The sequence below is a fragment of the Myzus persicae genome, unplaced genomic scaffold (genome assembly GCF_001856785.1).
Source record: "Myzus persicae strain clone G006 unplaced genomic scaffold, MPER_G0061.0, whole genome shotgun sequence".
Classification (NCBI taxonomy): Eukaryota; Metazoa; Arthropoda; class Insecta; order Hemiptera; family Aphididae; genus Myzus; species Myzus persicae.
The window spans coordinates 608,964-624,993 of record NW_019100703.1 but is presented as its reverse complement, the minus strand read 5'-3'; the positions used below and the strand labels follow the sequence as shown (position 1 = coordinate 624,993).

At 31.6% G+C, this 16,030-nt stretch overlaps 1 protein-coding gene across 3 annotated transcripts in view; it reads left to right on the top strand.

The window, feature by feature from the left end:
- The first annotated feature begins 208 nt into the window (after window positions 1-208).
- The window catches only part of LOC111042529 (neuropeptide Y receptor type 2-like), a 156,359-nt gene continuing 140,537 nt past the window's right edge, over window positions 209-16,030 (top strand). For 2 of the 3 annotated variants that reach the window (XR_002605462.1, XM_022327158.1), the window contains exon 1: window positions 209-507. The gene's annotated coding sequence lies outside the window, so the exon portion shown is untranslated. The remainder of the gene's footprint in view (window positions 508-16,030) is intronic. The other variant, XM_022327157.1, reaches the window with a different exon arrangement.

The window sequence follows — 16,030 nt, the reverse complement described above, 5'->3', positions numbered from 1 at the left end:
TTTGGTCACCGAAGGTACGCCAATACAAATTAACTAAACTTGTACACCTATATAGGAGAGAAAGAAATAGCTAAGTGTGTCAACAATACGGTTAACTGTCTGTTAGGTTTCAGTGCCAAACGATTATTTATTGGCAGCGAATCAATTCGGAATAACGTTTTTGCGGAATCGTAAAACTTTATACTGTTGTTGCCGGGTGAATGAGTTTCAGACATACTCGCACTGCACGAGTATAAAATAAATAAATAAATAATTTTGGAATGACTTATAAAGATGTTAAACGCGTGTTATCGACATGAAATAACATTCGTGATTTTTATTTGTATAGATCCGTCGGACCAACTGATATGATATCAATAAATGTTCCAGTGCTTTTCATCGGAGTCGCATAAAACTCGAGAAATTCACATTTACAACTCAATACGCGTTCAATATATCGAATTGGTGCACGAGCTTCGGTAGGACGCGTCGTTGAATAAACACGTAGTTGTCTGTATGCGTTTGATGGTAACCATTTGTGTTAATTCCTATATGATAATTATATGTGCTATAAATAATTATAATATGATATGCATAAAATTAACTTAGAAACAAAACTATAACAGTGTAAGTTAATAAAAAAAAGCGGATAAGTGGATGTCGCTCTGCAATAGGTGTATTAGATTAGGTGTCTAGAAAGTCGCTGTAATGGATGGTATTAAATTTATGAATTCTGCAATGATATAATTTCGTCGTTATAATTTCGAAAAACGTTTCTAAGCGGATATTTTATGTATTGTTATTACTTATTATTTATACGGTATAGCCGGTAAGTTGAATTAATATTATTCATAATATTATTCTTAAATTATCAGTGATGCTGAAAAAATATTATATATACTTATGTACAATTGGGTCAATGTTCTTAAAACTTATAAGAAATTTCGTATTAAACTTTCAAATCTTAGATATAAAAAGAAAATTAAATTTATGAATTTCTAACTTAAAATAATTTGCAAATTTTTGTTAATTTTGCGTATTTTGTCGAAATTTGAAATTCAGACGCCCATAAAAAAATATTATCTACTTACGCTCAACTTGTTTATAATTTCCACTAAAAACAACTTATGAGGAACTTTTTATTATATTTTCAAGTTTTTTGACCGAGCCAAAAAATTTTTATAGACATTAATCGAAAAAAAAACTGATAATAATCGAACATTTCATATTATACTTATTAATATCAACAAGAGGCTAAATGTTACGGTATTCAGAAAATGCCAATGAAAATATTGAGTGAAAATTTCATGTATCCGTATGCTCATTTTTTGAAGAGTGACTAAAAACCAAAATCGTTTCTTCCGAAAACTAGTTTTGTTGTTTGCTTGTCCTGTCGCTTTTGAAAACTATTGGGAATTTTAAATTTTGATTTCCCAAAGGCAATAATTAGATTTACTTTCCTAACAGAAAATTGAAGCACTTTTACTGCCCCTAACCGCGATGACAGACATAAGAATAAAAAAAAAAAATAAATAAAATAAAAAACACACATCATTATGAAATCGATACATTTATCGCTCCGCTCAGAATCTATAATACTATTACAGTTGTCTTATTAATGGTCTTAGATTATATGAAAACCTTCTAACTCAAATAAAAATTATCATAAATCAGTCGTTTTTATTAATCAGTGAACTAAATTTGTAAAATCATTTTATCAATATTATAAACTTTATCAGTACCTACCGGTATTCTATGTTTAATATTTTCATTTATTAGTAATCCTATTATTATTATTAGTTTTAATTGTAATATTATACTGTTTTTATTTTTTAGAGGCTTTCGTCTATGAAGACAAGAATTTTATCCTTAGTGGTAACGATGTAGTACAATATTTATATAATAATCAACGTATTCTTGTACATTTCTAAAACTGCTAAATCAATCATTTATATTATTATTATTGTACAAATAATGATGAAACGTTGGTCGCATAACTCTATCTTACAACTATCAGAAAAAATTGTCTTACTTTATATACATTATGAACTTCGAGGTTTGTGTCTAGGGTATTCGTTTAAATAAGTGGAGTTCTATATACATTGCTCAGCCAGGGGTTGATACTTAAATAAGCGTACTGGGGGTATCGGAGTGTAATCTTGTATAGGAATATTTGCATATTTTCAGAATAATTATGTCGTGGATGGACCGATGGTCTTGAGAGAACCCATTTAATGTCTGTCAGCAATTATTGGTTGATGTTGCTTAGGATTGTTAAAGTCATTTCTTGCGTTTATTGATGGGATTACCGGTCTATAAAAATAATATTTTAATAAAAACTATATTTAATATAATTTTGTTCATTTCAAACATTTGTTGTGTTGATAGAGTGTGGTTAACCAGAAAAATGTTTGTCTTGAAATTTGAATTTTCGTAATTTAAAATATTTTAATATTTTTACTATGCTACCACTGCGGGAACATGGCCAAACGACTTGAAAAATAGCCTGCGATGCCCATGCTAAGGATTATCAAGATTATTGGTACCATTTACACGGCCGAATACGATGCCAACAGAAAAACATACAAAACAAAGGCAATGATGATATAATAATAAAATTGTGTATTGTTGTAGTCGTTATGTTTGTGTACGACCATACACCCACCCAGACGCCACTGTTGTCGTCTACTCCAACATTTTATAATATAAATCCTTACTACTAATCACTCGGCGTGGACCCACGGTCATTTATAGCTCTATGCCATGATCTATTTTTCCTCACTCTCGGAATAATGTATGCGTGCATATTTTATTTGATAATTGTCGGGCATTGAATGGGTACAATATATATGGATGTGTGAACATGTGTGTTGAGGTCTGAGAAACTAAGTTCAGTCGTGACGACATTACATTTTTGTGGGGTGGTTGATTGTTCCGTTATTAGGTGAGATAGGTTGGAATGGAAAATAATGAATAGTTTATCATGGAGTTGGAAGGAACACGTAAAGAGACTAAAAATAATAAATTGGGATCATCGAAAGTACCTTTAGGTAGAGAGGATACAACGCTTGGTTTACAAGTAACATGGCAGGTAGTTAGAGTGGGAATATAAAGCAAATGTGTGTGAAGTCACTAGATTGATTTTCGATTATTAATTGATAGGATCCATAAAAAAATTAACTGGTTCTCAACTCATGTTAATTACGTAGTTAATCACAATATAAATAAGGATTGCAAATATATAATTATTTAATAATATAGAATCGGTAATACCCAACAGAAGGAGAAAGACAGGCTGCAAAGGTGAAGAACGTAGTATTAAGAATCACCAACCATAGAATAATTTGAGCTGATTTCTTTGATTTAAAACCTACAGGAGAAAATCGGTTTAAAATAAAAAATATAGATAGGTATTTAAAATATCAACATGGTTGTGAGTAAATCTGTGAAATAGGGTGCAGAAATGGAGAAAGTAATTTTGTGACCTTTTTTGACATTAAAATTAAGATTAACATGCTTTGACAGAACAAAAAATGCTTCAAGGCAGTTGTTAGTCTTAGTTGTTGTAAAAAAAATACAAATATGTACACATCATATGATTTAAAAAAATGCAAACACTTAAAAATTAAAATCAATACTCAGACTTCGATTTTTGACATCTATAAAACACTAATAATCAATAAAACATTTTCATAGAATTATACGCATTTGTTAAGCTTTAGAATTTTTTAATCTATTCTTCGTCCATTTAGGTTTCAAGACAGTAGATATGCATAGACTAGTTAACATTTTACTTTGTCCATTATTGTATCCATGGTCAGTTCATGCAAATTTTTTTTAAATTTACATAAAAACAATATTATTGTAATTATGTTTAGTAGGTATATGTAAATCCAATTATATCATCGTAAGATTCTCGAAATATTAATTATAAAACTTCAGAACTTAATAATAAAAGGATGTGCCAGTAATCTAACTTGGACAGGTTTTTCAATTTTCAAGTTAGTGTTTTAAAAAGTACATTTAATCTGGTGAGTATTATCCGACCAGCCATAGAAAAAATAAAACGTCAGATGGTTTTCAATTAGTGTTGGCTATTGCAATTCTGTTATTTGTGCTATTGCTGTTCTGGAATTTCATTATTGTATTTTTATTGGAATTTTCCTAACTTTTGGAAAAGTCATAATCCCTTCAAAAGTTTATATTGTACGAAACACTTACGTTTTAAAGCTGTACTTATTATATACTTACCTATGTCTTGTGACACGTCAAAGACACAATAATATGAGGTTTTTCAAAAACGGGAATAAAGTGACTACCAATCACTGTTGGCTGGACTAAGTACTTCACTATTGGCTCATTCTCTAATAGAAATATTAACTTATTTAACTACAATTACCGGAAAAACTTTTTTTGTAAAGTTGTAACTTTCGGCACTCGGTAGCCGTCAGTCGTTACCCATTGGCTAGTGAGAAAATTTACTGGTAACCTCCAAGCCGCTTCACTTAATATCCATGAAGACCAGTTGATAGTGATGGGGATGTAGGTTTTGTAATTATAATTTAAAAATAGTGAGTATATGAATTAAAATAAACATAAAAATAGTGAATTTTAAATGTAAGTATAATAATGATGGTTTTAAGATTTTTGAGAATAATTAAAAATATTTTTTTCATTTAATTTTTGGTGCATATTTTAATACATTGTTTATGTACATTTAATTATTTTATGCTGAATATTCGGATAAGTATACTATAGTTCTTACAGCATATATTCAGCGGTCTAGACCAGCAATTCTTAACCTTCTGTAGAATACGGACCCCCGATGAAAGGTTTAGAAATCGCAGACCCCCTACCAATTTTTTGTATCGAATTCCTCATTGTCATTGGTGTAATAAGGATAAGATTATTTGTCTCTTACAATATAAGATATATTTTATAATTTTATATGAAAAAAAAATAACAATCCAAAAAATTTTTAGTAATGCACTCATGTCACATATTGACTTATGTTAGGTGTTAAGGCTGCTGCGGAAGAAATTCTGTAGCAAAAAAAGTTTTGCAGTACGAACTTCAAGTTTCTCGAATTTTGAGAAGGAAGAAATTCGCGAGCGCTTGGTTTGGTGCAGTACATGTTGTTTAACCATGGTGTAAGAGACGTAAGACATACAAAGTTAATCGTGAGAAGTCATTATAAATAATAATGTGAATAGTGAATAGTGATAGCGATAGCGGAAAAATTATAAACAAATTCGACCACGGTTCTGGTTACTAGAACTAAACAGGCTAAACGCTGGATCATGATTCATGGTGTTTGCACCTTCGTTTAGCAAACAAACCGCCTGAATTTCTCCGTTTTCAAACGTTTGCAACGTTTTCCGCTACAGAATTTCCTCCTGATTAATTCTAGAGTTTCAAAGTTATACCTAGTTAATTATAACACCATATCGACGTAGATGTGTACACGGCACCAGCATAATATAGAGTCGCCCGTCACACGACATAAAGCGGCTGGCGGAAGCTAAAGATCATTGCATTCTATGCAAAATTTCATTTCAACCTTTTAAAATCAAAATTATTCAAAATCAATCAAAACTGCACTTTTTTATTGCACGCCTAGACTTTAAAACAAACATACCCCGAACATTTTAAGCCGCTAGCTATTATAGTTTAGACGGTGTGTTAACTATGAACCAGTCTGTCTGCACATCTTATTTTATATAATTATATAATATATATATGTACAGATATAACGATAATGACGAGTGGCGCGCTAATCTTGTTTGAAAGGTTTGATATGAATGCATAATATGTAAGCACGTATCAGCACGATGCAAACACTTTGACCAGCGAACTCTAGCGGCTACCACGGTCTGAACCGTAAACCGACAACAACCATCATGGACATTGACCAGTGACATATCACCTACAGTAGCCGTATAGATACATACTATGGTGCTGGTCTATACACTGCCGGTGGATTGCCTCATGACAAATTGTCGGGACCTGCAACCTTCGTCGTCGAAGTTGTGACCGGCGAGCACCAGCAGTAAAGGCGTAGCACAACTGACACGGCGATCGTCCTGACAGGTTGGTGAATATCTCGGCGACGGAATTCCGAGTAGTCGGAGAAGTCTCAGCAGCAATGTGGTACTTAAGTTTATATCGACCGGATGGTAATTAGAAATCTACGGCGTTCCTAGTACAGTTCTTTTCAGGACACCTGCCCCCAATAAGGCTCTTTATGTTTCCCTTATTTCGGTATAAATCTCTTGGATCGGCAGTTGAGCTACAGGTTTCCGTGACGTCTGATGTACCGCCTCTTGATTTAAGAACATGTAGTACTGTATTCACTGTATGTACCAACCAATCTACTTAATCAAAGCTCCGTAGGTGGGGCCATCTTTTCCCACGTTTTAGGCATATCTTATATTATATCTGTGTATATTTCAGTGAAATATTAGATAATAGTAGATGATCTATTAAAACAAAATAACGACTGAGTACCTATAGCCGTGCTAAATGCACATAGTGCTACCTACACGTGTACTATTATATTATCACGAAAATAACCAATAATCTATATCCTAGCAGGCCACACTTGCCTCCGGGAATTGTGGCCTATACCTGCGAGAGGCCTATTACGACCTATAAAGACACGAATTGATAAATAAATAAATTCGTCCGTTTATCTTTTATTATATAACATGTTTTATTATCCAAGCGATGTAATACCTAATCTTTATTGGATGACAGTAAAATGTTGAAGTCATAAGCTATATATGAGTATAGGTTGCGTGAACCAAATTCTAAATCGTATTATTATTTTTTTTTATTATTAGATTGGGACATAATTTGTCAAATGTATGTATAATTTTCAAATAAATTGGTTTTTTCGTCGGACGGGGAGGTTAAATCATATACGCAGGTTCTCGCGAAATTGAGTTTATACACCAAGCTCATCGTTACTCCAAAGTTATCATCCTATGTATACCTATATATAATTCAAACTACGAAATTGAACAAAAGTGTACTTTTTGATAAGACTGGATGATTAAGTGTAATGGTTTGATCGCGATTAAACTCTTTTAGCCTTTACTTTCTTAGATCTATGTTCCCTCTCGTATCGCGTGGTACACATTAATTTACGCTCCCTACAGAAGTACTGAACCTAGTTAATAGTATCTAATATTGATTCTTTTTCGAAATACTGTTCCTTTCTACGTTCTTAAGTACAATACCAACTATGCGGGGGATAAAGTCAGTGAATCAGACTAACGTTGCAACATATTTTTTCAATACATTTTTATATTATTTTGTATTTGAATTACATTATTTTGTTGTTTTTTTTTTTTAGTAGGTTTTGTCATGTAAAATGTTTTTGTGAAATCAATTATAACTAAACAATTGTGTATTGTATTTATTGTTTTTTTTCTGCCATATTATTTATACTTTGGTTTATCCTGTTATACATTTTTTTTAAATAAAAAAAATCTCTGCTGTCACGGGAAGGCCAGTAAAAAAGCTAAACTTCAAATTTATGAGTTCAATAAATACCAAATATAATACACTTATTGTCATTTAAAAAAATGTTCTATATGTATATTTTATTTAAGGCATAGACACAGTCTATTTGTTTTCTACTGTGCATTTCCATGCACTAATTACCTACAAATGTACTAAAAATATATAGGTATATGTACTTAGCACGTAAGAATTTGAATATAAATAATGTTTAAGCTTCTGATTAAATAAAATTAACGTTAACAGCTGCATCATCAGAACGGTTAATAATATCTATTACGCGGGTAATTGAATAACTATTATAATAGAATAATGGATGGGCCACTGTAATATATTACAACATGGGGTCACTGCAGGGTATAGGTACCGTCTGTGCCCATCAATAACGTGATATTACACAGATTTTGTGTACGATGGTCCTATGTGCAGTCCTGCTACCGTAACAGGTTCACATACATATTCCTGGTCCTTCAGGGTATAAACTAACAATATTATGCCGGATTTATATAACTTCCGGTCCGTTTAGATTCACTTCCGAAACCCATTTTCATGACGGTCAGCTGTCTCTCGCTGGTTAGACATGAAAAATCAATTTGCTAATATCAACGGTTAAAATTCAAAATGTAATCTGGTGCGTTAAATGTATTGAAATTCGTGTATTGTTACAATTCATACGTCTTGTCATGGAGTGCTTTGTATACCAATTAGGGCGGAAAAAATCTGGATTTTCGTATTGGACTGGGCTGACGGAACATATTATAATATTTTACCTATATTATGTCATACGTCTTGTATATTTACAATGTATACCACTCCTTTTTATAAAAGTGCATAACATTTCCTTTGCCAATTCCCTTAATATGATTTTAATATTTAAAAAGTTCCTTTCATACGTGGGGCATTCATTATTTTTATTTCCTATTCTCTGAAGCTCGTTTATTGTCTTCTGGGGTCAAGGGTTTCGGACTTGATGCAATCGATTTGTATGCTATAAAAATTAATAATAATAACAAGATTCTACTCAAACGGACGTATCCATAATTTAAATTCGCAAATACGTCATGCACGATTGAATAATAATAACAACAATTAACTGATGGAATATGTTTTCAATAGTTTCCGCTTGCACGAATAATACACATGGGGAACACATAAAACATTAATACCCACATACTATCGTTAATAATTCATTATTCACAGTATATAAACCGATCTGTAAACGTAATGTGCCTGATTTTTTGAAGAGTAGTACAGAGATTACGGAAGTTAAACATTATAGTGGTACGAGACAGTTGATTTTTTTGCAGAATTAAAAACATCCGTGGTATATTTACACTTTGGTATCGACGTAATAATACATTATGTTGGGTTATGTTTAAGTATCGTCAAAGCCTAAGATTGATTGTGTGATTAATGACTAAATTAACAATGTGACTGCCATAATGAATTAGGTCTGTAATGGACTTTCTATAATATTACGATCGATTAATTTTAAATCGCAGTCACAATAGTTACGCCCTTACCACGACAAAGTACTTACAGCGATATAATTAATATTATATACGTACTGATAATCGAAAATTATGATTGGTCAGTGGAATACATATTGTATAGGTATAGGTAGGGATAGCCAAAGTTTTGACGGTGGTCGTAGCTCCATAATAATAATGATTGCGTAACCGTTGTTATATGCTGATAAATATTATAATATGGTCGAGATTTAATCGATAGGTAATTATTGGAAGTTGAATAATAGTCACATCCGTTCGGAATAAAAAGTTTTCGAAGCCATTCTAAAACGGTCAAACTTCAATTATGTTAAATCGAGAGTTCACCGAAACTTTTAGTATACGAGGAACCCAAAGTTTTACGTTATTGATAGATATCTTTATGATCTATAATGTCTTTACAATTTTTTTTCGATTTATGTCGATACCTACAATTTTTTTCATCAAAAAACTTGAAAAATAAAATGCTTTAGGCACTCATACAATTTTCTCATGAAGTAAATTTAAAAATATCGAAAACACTCTTTTAAAATGTTAAAAGTTCAAACTGTGTTATTCACAAACATTTGTAATTTATTATGTAGTTATTAATTGAAAACTTTCCAATTAAAATATATAAAGCTTGAAAACGTATAACAAGGTTTTTATACATATTTTTTGTTATCGGAATTATGTAATATCAAAAATACAGTCTCATTTTTTGTCGTGATCTTTTGAAAATAAATTTTTTACAAAATTTGATATTTGTATAAGAAATAATGACTTCATTAAACGATTTCAGTTAATTTTTTGTATCTCATCAGAAGAAAAAATAAAATTTATAAATAATTGAAGTATTTCCACATCACTTATAATATGTTATACAATTATCTATTAAATGCTATGCAAATTTCAATATAAATTGCCTAATTTTAAACGATTCATAGTCCCTTGGATTTTTAATATATTTTAATATTTTTTTCGATTTATGTTTAATACTAAAACTTGTAGTTCTCGGTACTTGAGAAGGTTACACATGGTTCCTCGTAAATTTAATAACATGTCAAAAATATAAGGTACACACTTCACATTATTATTTTTGACGTACGGAGAAGTTCAAAGTGTCCATTTCGTTTGAATGGAATCAATTCGTATATAACGTTGTTTAACATAAAATTCGTATTATTTATTAGTTATTACAGTGACCTAATTATGACGAGGAATATTCAAAATTAAAATCCTAATATTATGCTGCAGAAGGGAGTTACTCTGTTTTTGTATTTTATGCACCACGTGTGACGCTAACGACAACTGAGTGTTTTCGTCGGGTGGATCGTGCGTCGGTGTATATTATAGAAAGATGACAAGACGTTAAACGAATAAAAAAAGTTCAAAACGTGGGCCCGTATGAAACAAGGAAATTCGCTGTACCTATGGCGTTATTGATTTTAAAGTATACCATAAAATCAATGGTAGCTAGCTCCGATTCGTACGCGAGCAAAATATAAATCCAAAATACAGCATTGTACAGCCAGCGTGATACCTATACACCGCGGAAGCAACAGCTGCGAATCGGTCTGCGTGTATATATATTGTGTTTATCATCATTGTAGAAGACCACCTTTTGGCGTGGGCGAAAGAGAAAACAGAAAAAAGCAATAATTGTAATCTGGCGAAAAACTAATCTTACGTTTGCCCTCGTCGTTCGTCGAAGTGTTCATAAAATACTAAGCATCATGAGTGCATATTATCCTCGAAATTCGTTTGTGCACCATTCGTGATTCTAATATTTATACTTGTTGCTTTCGACAACCGCAATCCGCCGGATGACAGATATAATAAATTATTAGTCATCGCAAACGCTACCACAAAATCGTTTTTGAAATTTATTAAAACATAAAAATAATTTCTTGTTCGAAATATTTTATTTTATACTACTAGACTTATCCTGCAACTGATATAATAATAATGTGACTTTAACGGCAAATCGTATAATTTATTATCATATTTTATAAATCGTTTGATTTTTAACGTAATCGTTTATTAGGATCACGTTACACTATAATATTAGACATCGAAAATAAAAAAATATAACTCAATAACACCAGAACTACGAGCTTTTAGACCAACGAAATATTTAAAAACGTATAGGCACGTCGCACGTACTAAACTAAAGACTTGCTACCGAAAAACGATTTGGTTATGATCCAGCTTTACTAAAATTTACGGGTGGTACATAAATAATGAATAAATATCGTATCACTCAATTCGAATTCGAGTATAATGTACTGGGTTACGCTTTAAAATTAAGTGGAAAAAAAAAGAATTTGGATTTTTGCTTGGGGCCGGGCTGCCGAAACGTCTATCATAAACGTAAAGGGGTTTCCTGATAAACCGTTGGACTATTATGTAGGTAAATCGATAGAGTATACTCGTGTAAAATATAATGCCTGAACATGTAAATTAATATGATTGTCATTCATGCGCATTGGTTCTTAAAGCACTTTATATTAAAAAGTTTAACTCTTTTATGTATGCATAATCCTCATGGTGGTTAAATCGGTCGACATCTGTATTTCTGGTATTATTATTATGTTCATCGTTTGTTTTGAAGTACAATCACAGTAATGCATTCCATTACTTGTAATGAAACGTAACTTCATATCGAGCTACGATGACTACTCCTGTGTTTAATTTCTCCAACCTCGACATTTGTTCCTAAGTAACAACGACGTACAGCAGACGACTTGCCAAGAAACAAAAGCCGATAATGGAATTACGTCTTTTGTTAGGTACCTACGTTAAGTTTGTGAATGAAAATATAAGAAAAGAAACTACGATGTGGAACATTTATAAATATATTGACATTATAATATCTTGTAATGTAAGACATGGTGCCAAATATTTTTAGGAACCAAAGAAACTTGTTTTCTGTCATTTAAGATTTAGTACACATCCATATATGTATCACTTTAAACTTGTTTTTGTACTATTGCTGTAATGACCGATACAGATTTTTTGGTGAACGCGACAAAAACGGTATAGTAGTAATAGGTAGTAGGTATAGCTACTTCCAAGTCCCAATCGTCTGTTAACCGTAAAAAAATAACCTCATAGACTGAAGGAAATAATGCAGTGTTGTGCAGTGATTAATAAATTTATGAGCCTGTAGTAAGCGCATAAACGGAAATCGGAAGAGGGATTCGATGGTGATTAGCACCGCTGGTTTTAAAATCAGCAACCTCATAATTTATGCCATTTGTGGGCTAACTGAAAAAAATAAGGGACTCCCTGTTTTTTTTATTGAAATTTCACCCCCCCCCCCCTCAGTTCATACTTGGATTATGTGGATGGATCGATAATATTATCGTGTAAATTAATTGCCAGGTCGACTGAATGGAGGGTCTGATTAACCGAAAAGTTTGACGCAAACAAAAATAATTATCGTATGAATATCGAGAACCGTAAAATATTTAAAACTATATTTTATGCAGAAATCGAGCCTTTCGACGCGGATGTCGAGTTGCGATATCAGAATGTACGATTATTCCGCACGATTCGAGTGTTAGGTGGTCGATAAAATATGATAAAACAAATACGATAACTGACGAAATAGTTTATAGGCAGTAAAAATGATTATTACTTCAGATGGCTGTCAGCGACCGCCCATCATCGTCGGATGTGCGATTCAGATGTACGGTTCGAACGTCATTATAATTATGATATCAGGCGTTAATGTAAGATAATAACGAACAAACAGCGCGCGACGTGCAAGCGCGGTGTGATACGTCATCTCGTATTTACAAAATATGTTAAGTCCTCGGCAGTGTTCGTGCGCGACTATTAATAACTGTGTATCGAGACAACCGATTTGTCGATTGAGAAGAACAATAAACCGGAGAAATTAAACACAACGTTCAACTGCCGTCGCGTGTGCGTTGACCGCTGATTTCGTTTCGAAATAAAACACCGCGTGATGCACTTTCAATGAGCACGGCCACCGTGGCACCGCAAATCTAATTAATAATTACGATAAAATATTTATTACTGTGGTGTTATGCCGCCATAATACGTACCTATACTCTGCGCGATAGGAGTCGAGTGTTAAATCAATAACGCCTTCTGTAAGTGGATACCAAACTTCGTTATATCTGACTACAATCTACATGCATATTTCTATAGGTACCTATGTATTTTATGTCATTATAATAATAATTATTTACACGAATCCGCGTGATATACATGTATTGAGTACCCATCTACACAGCGTTCGAAATTCGAGGACAATAATTATGAGGTGCCCGCAAGACTGAGTCCACCGCTCGTGCATTTTATCGTGACGGTATTCAAATTGTATTCATCTGTACACGACAGTATCGTAACGCAATGAAAATTATGTAAATAAAATTCTGAAAAAATAACATTCATAACAAAGTCCACATTAAAATATTATACGTTGCCTTCTGAAAAAATATGCGTTTGAACTTTAAACGTCACGTAAATCTCCTTTCGGTAGGTCTGATAATCTACAGAAGACCGTTGTTGGAACTAATTCGGTTGACTGTAAATTCGATTGAATCGATGTCAGATGGAAACGTTAGAATGCCCTACAAATATCGTCTGTGATGCAAGCTTTTTTTCTCTTAAGTTTTAATTTTACAAAAAAATTAATTTTAATCAGTGTATTTTGTTTTGTTTAAATTGGTTAATAAATCTATAACGGAAACATTTTAAATACATTTATCATTTTTGTAATACTAAACGTTTAAAAAATAAATCATCAAGTGTGTAACATGACTATATACAGTGTAATTCTTCAAGTATGCTCATCCCCGTTTTTCCAAATTCTTGATTTTTTTTTTTGAAAATTGCCATGTGACGATACAAACTATATTTTTCATATGAGAACTTTTCCCCCCTATTTACTGTTAATTATTCAGTTGATATATTTTTTTAAATGTTAATGTGGGTTAGGAGTTCAAGTTGAAAATTTTAGGAGTTGTTTCGTAGTTATTAAAATGTTTTACCAACATAATAGTCCTTAAAAAGTAGTTTTCCAAAAACATTGTATTGTACGTATTTTAGACACATCATTATTTTTATACTTTGGTCATTTATGAAAATAATGAATATTGGTAATTAATAGGAATTACCTCAATTTTAAAATTCCCGTGGCTTTCAACCCCATTATTTTGTATAGTCTGAATTATAATTTTTAAATAATTGTTGGCAAATGACTTTATATAATAAAATCACGAGTATTAAGCTATTATTAAATTGAAAATTGTTTACATTTTTAACAACAAAATAATATATTCAATTTTCAAGATATTTAGCAGAAAAAATATTTTTATCAACGTTATAGAAAAAAAAATCCAAAGATCAACTGTAATATCGTGTGTTTCATTAATCGTTTTAAAGATAAATAATAAAGAGGTCGACCTCGGGGGAATCGCCAAAATAAATTAAGACAATCAAAATAAAATACCCATATTTTATGTCTACCGATGCAAGAAGTCAATTCGCAGCAATAACAATATTATTTTATCGAATAATCACTACAATAGTCGGTATAAATCCCTATAACAATGAATAGTCTATTAGATTTTATAATGAATTATGTTTGCATGCGATTTCCAAAAATCTTCACAAAACAGCAAAAATTCTAAAATATATATAATTAAATAACTATGCGGGCTTTTTCTCACGATACCAGATTGACCCAAATGCAATTGGCATCAAGAATTTGTACAGCTGGAAACTTTTAACATGGGAAATAAATAGTAATAATTATTATTAAAAATAATAACGATCAATACAGGCGCTTTTTTCAAAATCTAAATTTTGTACATTTCTGGTAATTACTAAATTGTATTACTACTTTTGTGTATATTACGTAGAGTCTGCTTGAACTTTAATTTTTTTTTTTTATCGGACTTTAAACATCGACAACTCTGGTCATTAGCATTGTGTTGTGGTTACGGTTGGTTTCAGGAACACGTGGGCCGAGGATTCATCGTAAAGAACCCGGTTGGTCACGCATCCGGAAGCTAGGGATGCAAGACGATGCTTGACCACAGCACACATTAGTGATTGCGGGCAACCGCCAGTCCTCCCTCCCCCCTCCCCGTCACCCTAAAAAAACTGTAATTCCTTCCATTAGATTCTTTATAATCCCCGTTAATCATCCCACGTGTTTAAAATTTAAATTGGTTAATCATCGTCCGTCACCGCTATTTATTAATTCTACATCTGTGTAAATTTGATTTAAAAATGAAACATTTTACAAATTTTTAATTCCCAAATATTGTCCACATTTAAACGTCAAACGATTATTAATAACTTGGAATAAAATTTCGAAATTTTTTACCTATGATAGATTGAACATAAAATGTCTGCGAATTTCTCAAATTTTCATCATTTCTAGGTTAGAAAAAAAATAACTTGGTCAAAAAAAGGGGTGTTAAGTAAATATTCACGTTTTATCGTAATTTTTTTTTAGTTTTCCTAGTTATTTCTTGAAGTAGGTAGGTATTGGGGATTGTATACAAACAAGATCCGATTTGATACCAGAAACCATCTTGTATCCCAAATCCTATATTTTTACTAGGTATAAAATGTGTTATCAAACAAAAAAATGAATAACCACACATAATGTATTATTATTGTTATATAATTACACCGAATATAAAATACTTTCAAAAACAAAACAATATTTAGATGTTACCTATATTTAAAGGTCATAATTCATAACTTATTTTCCTTTTGCTTAACATAGCAAAACTATTTAACTAGTATAAACTGCATTAATTCAGTGGTTTGAACTTCAGCATGTTTAAAAGTTTAATATTTCACTGTAAAAAAAAAAAAACAATATCGGCTGCGACCTATTTGAGGATATATTATTTAATAACACTCTATAATTATATACTTATCGCTGTACCATCACTATAAGTATAATAATATTATTGTATATTATAATTTATAACAATAATATTTCATTGTTTGGTATATACTCCGAGAACGATATGAAGTTAAAA